We start from the raw sequence: 6,963 nt of genomic DNA, 5'->3' as shown, positions 1-6,963 counted from the left end.
AATGATAGCCCCCTTCCAGGTTACCCCTCCACAAACCCCCCAACTCAAACCTCCGTTACCTCCTCCCCTTTGCCTCTATGAGGGTGCTCCTTCATCCACTCACCTACTCCTGCCCCACCGCCCTAGCATTCCCCTATACTGGGGAATCAAGCCTCCACAGGACCAAGGGCCTGATGCCAGATAAGGTTATCCTCTGTTACATATGCAGCTGGAGCCATGGGTCCCTCCATGTGTACTCTTTGGTTGGTGGTTTAGTCCCTGGGAGCTCTGAGTGGTCTGGTTGGTTGATATTGTTGTTCTTCCTATGGTGTTGAAAACCCCTTCAGCTCCTTCAGTCCTTCCCCTAGCTCTTCCATTGGGGTCTCCAGGTTCAGTCTGATGATTGGCTATGAGTATCTACATCGGTATTGATCAGGTGCTGATAGAATCTCTCAGGAAACAGCCAAATCAGGTTCCTGTCAGCAAGTGCTTCTTGGTGTCAGCAGTAGTATAGGAGTTTGGTATCTGCAGATGGGATGAATCCTAAGGTGGGGTGGTCTCTGGATAACCTTTCCTTCAGTCTCTGTCCCATTTTTTGTCCCTGTATCTCTTACCTGCAGGGACACAAGTGTCTTTCGAGTCAGACCCTGGTTGCGGAGAAAGTTACACAAGTTAGGAAGGAAAGATCTCACTGTAAATACGAACAATACAGACTGGGCTGGTTACAATGATTGTCATAATTCTGACAGCATTGTCAGGCCTTTGAAAAGTTCCTCATGCTCTAGTGATAGGCATGTGCTGAGGTGTGTGATTGACACTCAGATGTCCCCAGACTGCCTCTTGTGTTTTCACAGTATTGATTTGCCTGGAAACTTTCTTGTGGATCTATTCCTGTGAGAAAATTGTGCTCCTAAGATGGGGCACAATGACAGGTTTAAAGCGTCTCAGGAGGAAGTAGTTTTTCTTCATTATGTCTCTTCTGACGTAATTGCATATTGGTTCTAGTGGCAAAGAGTTTGAGCATTTGCAGTCAGAGCCCTGTATTCAGAACAAAAGTGTAAGTGCAGACCCTGTCTGCACAGCTGTGGATTCCCAGCTGACTCCCAAAGAACAATTTCAACCACAGACAGACCCAGTTCCCTCTACTCTTATGCTGAGAAAAAAATCCACCATTTTCCCAAAAAGTAAAAACAAAACAGACTAAAGGAGCTGGGAGCAGTAACACCCATCTGTAATCCTAGTATTTGAAAGCTGAGACAGGAGGGTTATGTGTTGGAGCTAACCTGGGGTATGTAACTTTTCCTGGGTAGAAATGAAGAAATATCTACTCTCCCTAAACAAGGCCCGAACAGAGTAAAGAAATTATTCTATAGAAGTCTTTCTTGGTGACCCTGTGAGTTTACTGGGTGTGTCAGTTAGGGTTTACTGCTGTGAACAGACACCATGACCAAGGCAACTCTTGTAAGCTCAACATTTAATTGGGGCTGGCTTACAGGTTCAGAGGTTTAGTCCATTATCAAGGCAGGAGCATGACAGCATCCAGGCAGGCATGGTGCAGGAGGAGCTGAGAGTTCTACATCTCCATCTGAAGGCTGCTAGCAGAATACCAGCTTCCAGGCAGCTAGGATGAAGGTCTTTCTGAAAGCCTACACTACAATGACACAGCTACTTCAACAAGGCTGTACCTACTCCAACAGGACCACACCTTCTGATAGTGCCACTCCCTGGGCAGAGCATATACAAACCGTACCAATGGGGTTCTATAGATGCAGAGGTGAAAGGGGTGACTCACAGGAGCTGAGTCAAAAGCAGCTGTGTCACTGAACATTCCCACCGCAGTGTGACACCCTCGGTAACTTTCTACTTCTAAAAATTCTAGACCCCCCAAGAACGTAGCTGGGGGGTAGGCGACAATCATGGCCAGAATTTCAGATAAGGGTCCTGTGGTCACCATGCCTGTTGGAGAATATTAATGCCCTCAGCTCCATTGGTCTGGCTATTGCTGTAGTGTTTGGCTTATTTCATTTCCGTGCCTGTGGATCGGTCACCAAGGCAACCTCTGCTGCATGACTGCGTAAGCCACCGGGCAGCTACATAACACTGGGGAGACCTTGTCTCAGACAACAAAACCTGAACCCAAACTCTACAGCAACATCTTCACCAGAAAAAGGCAAAGTGAAAACCTCAACGCAGCAGTTTATTGATCATAAATCAAATAACAGGTCTTATTTCTGCTCACGGACCCCAGGAGAGGGCATGCGCAGACCATTGGACTTGTGTCTGGTTCTTTTTGTCAGGAAATGGATTCCTTTCTGTCTCTGCCGCCCTGTTGTATGTGAAACAGGGTCCTTCAGCTTCAGCTTGAATGGAAACCCCAGCCAAAGACCTCAAGGTCAGGGTCACTGTGGTTGTCAAGAATACACGGGGCTCTCGCCATCTCCGTGGCTGCTTACTTATCACCCACAATTCCCTCTTCTTTCTCTTTCCTGCAGCCGAGCAAGATGCCCAAAGACAGGCCAAGGGGAAGAAGGTGGCCCCGGTCCCTGACATCCTCAAGAAGCAGGAGGTCAAAAAGGTGGTCAATCCTTTGTTTGAGAAAAGACCCAAGAACTTCGACATTGGGCAGGACATCTAGCCCGAAAGAGATCTAACACGCTTCGTCAAATGGCCCCGCTATATCAGGCTGCCCCGGCAAAGAGCCATACTCTATAAGCGGCTCGAAGTACCTCCTGCCATTAACCAGTTCACCCAGGCCCTGGACAAGCAAACAGCTAATCAGCTGCTTAAGCTTGTCCACAAGTACAGGCCAGAGACAAAGCAAGAGAAGAAGCAAAGGCTCCTGGCCTGTGCTGAGAAGAAAGTTGCTGGCAAAGGGGATGTCCCAACTAAGAGACCACCTGTCCTCCGAGCAGGAGTCAATACAGTCACCACCTTGGTGGAGAACAAGAAGTCTCAGCTGGTGGTGATTGCCCATGATATAAACCCCACTAAGTTGGTGGTTTTCCTGCCTGCTCTGTGTCTAAAGATGGGGGTGCCCTACTGCATCATCAAGGGAAAGGCCAGGCTGGGGTGCCTGGCCCACAGGAAGACATGCACCATGGTTGCCTTCACACAGGTCAACTCGGCAGAGGACCAAGGGTGCTCTGGCTAAGCTGGTGGAAGCTATTAGGATCAATTATAATGACAGATATGACGAGATCCACCACCACTGGGGAGGCAATGTTCTGGGTCCTAAGTCTGTAGCTCGCATTGCCAAGATGGAAAAGGCAAAGGCTAAAGAACTCTCCACTAAACTGGGTTAAATGTACACTAAGTTTTCTATACATAAATACAATTACAAATTTTTTTCTTAAAAGTGGGACTTCAAGGAGTACCCTTCGTGAGGTTTCATTGCATCCACGAGCCGTCTTGCTGAGTACTGAATCACGTCAAGATGAATTAAAGTCCGAGCTTAGGCTACAGAAGTGAAGTCAGCCACATTGCGAGGTAGAAAGCCCCGGTAAGCAGCCTAGGGACCAGAAGAGCTGGGTTTCCATGTCCAGTTCTTTGAAAGTGCCCAAGGGCCGTGAGCTCCACAGGGGAAGACTCAAGTCTGAAGCCCCGAATTTCATCCCTGGAACCCGTGCAAAGGTGGAAGGAATGGACTAATGCCACAAAGTTGTCTTCTGGCCTCTGCCATACCCCATAAACACAACATGCACACACCCAACAACAAAAAAATGTTTTTTTTTAACATTCAAAAGTGCATCATGGCTTTCATGGAAATGAAAGGACAAAGGGAAATTAACATAAAACATTTTACTACAGGGGTTCTGTAAAATCCTCCAAATTTTTCATTTGATCTTAAAAGTCAGTCATAAAATAAAGTAACTATAAAATCTCTTTAATATTAAATGTCTGAAAAATCACAGGACCCCAAAAAGTAAAAATGGGAAAAAGGTGCTATCTGCCAAGTTAGCAATTCTTCTATAAATAATACAAATGAAACAGCTTTATGAGATAAATAATATACAGAAAAATGGGTTTTATTATTTTATTAATGTTTTCCATTACTTTGTATTTTGCGTCGTCCTCACATCTTTGAGATGAAAACACTTTAAAAGTGCTCTAACATTTCCATATCTGAACATGAACATTAAGTATTCAACGTGTGAAATGCCCTGTAATTTTTATTCTGCAGCAAGCAAACCCCCCACTAGGTGGCTTAGTGGGAGTAACTATTGGAGATGGGGGTGGGGCTAGGGCGCCTGAGTGACTCATTAGGGAACACACAGAAGGCCATGCTGAGCTGTGACATGTGTTACCCTAAGCAGAAGGCTTGCCAGGGATGTCTCAGCCAAGCAGAAGGGGTCCAGACATTGCATCCTGACTCTATTACATCACTGAATGTTGGCCGTCTCCCAAGATAACCGGTCCTGAGAGATAGTCAGCTCCTTTCAGGCAGGGTAGCTTCTGAGGAGGCCTGTCTCCGTCCTGGAAAGGGGCTAGCAGGGATTCTATTTAGACTGCCCACTCACCCCAGTTGCCTTATGCAAATGAATCAGTACCAGTACCGAGGGCTCTCCTAGCCTCTGCTTTCCTCCCTCATGTGAAAGGCTAAGAGGCTGTCATTGGAATGTTCAGCCGTGGGAGGAGAGCACTCAGGTGCCGGTCTGCTGACCCCATGTGACCTGTAGAATGCGCCTGGACAGAGTCAGCTTTGCTTTCTATTTCCAATCCCTGTCCTCGCTTTTAGTTGTTCTAAGAGTGCTGCTTTCTCAATAGACATCAAACAGAAGCCCTGCTAGATACACAGGGGTTTGTAATAAGTAGTGGCCAAGACAGCCAGACATGTCAAATTTAACTCTAATATCAAGAAGAGGCGAACATCTTTAAAACAACAATAGTAACAATCCAATCCCAAGCTGGCCAGAAACTTACTGTGCAATTTACACCGGTTTTGAACTCTCGAGGATCTCCCTGCTTCAGTCTCTAAGTACAGGAATTAGAGATGTGAGCCACCATGCCTGGCTTCAAGTATCTTATCTAAATGTATCATTCTCACAGTGTTTTTCTCTGCTACTCCTCACTATGAAAGCTGCTTGTTTTGGTTATGTTGCTGTTGAAAAATAACGTTGACAGAGATTGGACTGAAAGTGTCCAATTCCAAAGCATGTGCAGAGTTCTGTGTAAGTATGGTTAGCTTTGCTCAAATGACAATTATCCAAAATGATGTTAAATTATGTCCATGTGAGCACATGTCAGAACAGATGGTTAAAGTGTTGAGATGAACACAAGGTGTCTGTTTTATATAAGAATAATAGATATTTAGACTAGACAAGTACAGATTATTAATTTTCATTTTCAATTTGTGCCTGAGCATTTTTAGCTTAGTAAATCCTAGTAGGACACATAATTTACTGATTCCAGCATCCGTGCCTTTGAGTTATTTCCTCCATGAGCTAAAAGGGAATGATTTCTTATGCTGTTTTGCGGAAATGGAGTGCACATACACTCTATCTGCAGGATTTTGCACCTTGATTCCTACAGTCCTGGTTCTAGCAGTGACTTTTATGCCCCACCCCATATCAGCAGCTTGGTTTGGTTTGGTTTTATGGTTTCACTGTGTAAGCCTGGCTGGCCTGGAACTTAGTTGTGGAGAACATTTTTGGCACCTCCAGACAGTTGGTGGTGAGGTAATATTAATATTATTTTCCCAGCACATTTGAAGCTAGCCAAGGCAGGAATCTGGCTTCTGTGTTACGCCCTGTAAAGTCTAGTATTGAGCACCTTGGCATCTGTAGCTCTAGGCAAAGCCCCTAAAATAAGGCTATAAGGAAGTACATTTACACCTGAAGTTGGGGCTGGGCTCTTAAGAATGTGGCATAGGGAACTACATTTACATTTGAAGCTCCAGGGTGGAACCCTTAGGAATGCAGCTCTGGGCACGACAGATGTAGGCACAGCAGTATCCATTTTTTGTCTCCGACCTTTTCACCTGACCTCCAGTAAGGTGTTTACAGGATCTTTGGTTGTTATCTGGCTTGATCCTTGTCTCAGAACTGATGTTACCTTTTTGCATGTAATTAAAAGGATTTAAAAGAGGACGGATTAACGATTCAGCCAGGAGGCTTAGACCTCAAGTCGGGCCACGCTGTAACTTTAACTAACTGTCTTTCTTCTTTCAATCCTTGCTCCAACCCTGGGGAACCCCTATTGTTTGCCCGAGCTGGTTAGTATGTAGACCAGGCTGGGTTCAGATACATAGAGATCCTCCAGCCTCTGCTTCCTGAGTGTTGGGATTAAAGGGTAGCATCTGATGCCAAGAACTTTAAAAACCTTTTATAAGTTTATCTTAGCGGTGTGTGCGTGTGTTTGACTGCCTGAGTTCATTTACAGTGCACACATGCGGGAGCCTGAGAAAGTGGCAAGAGGATGCTGGGTAATACAGATGCCGCACAGATCAGTTCGCTGAAAATCTGACATCAAAATCTGACTATAGTGATGTCACAGCGATGTCACAGGGATGATACAATGATGACACAGTAATGTGCCAGTTATGTTATAGTGATGTCATAATGATGCTGCAGCAATGTCACAGTGATGCAACAGTGTCACAACAGTGCCACAGTGATGTCACAGTGATGTTCCAGTGATGACATAGTGATGTCATAGCAACACCACAGTGATGTAACAGTGACATCATAGTGGCATGGTAGCGATGCCACAGTTATGTCACAGTGATATTCCAGTGATGACATAGTAATGCTACAGTCGTGCCACAGTGATGTCAGTGACATCATAGTGATGCCACAACAATGTCACAGTTATGTCGCAGCGATGCCAGATTACTGTATAAATTCATATATATGTACACAATTATTAGAGTAGCTTACAGCATATGCTTCAGCTAGCCTAACCATGGTTGTCTAAGAAAAGTCCTGGCATCCAGTAGTTGCTCAGCCCACAAGGCTGCATGTCCCAGCTGGTCTTCAGTGGACTCTG

Source organism: Micromys minutus, assembly GCF_963924665.1.
Source record: "Micromys minutus genome assembly, chromosome: 1".
In the NCBI taxonomy this organism is placed as follows: domain Eukaryota; kingdom Metazoa; phylum Chordata; class Mammalia; order Rodentia; family Muridae; genus Micromys; species Micromys minutus.
Note: the sequence above shows the minus strand (reverse complement) of the source record.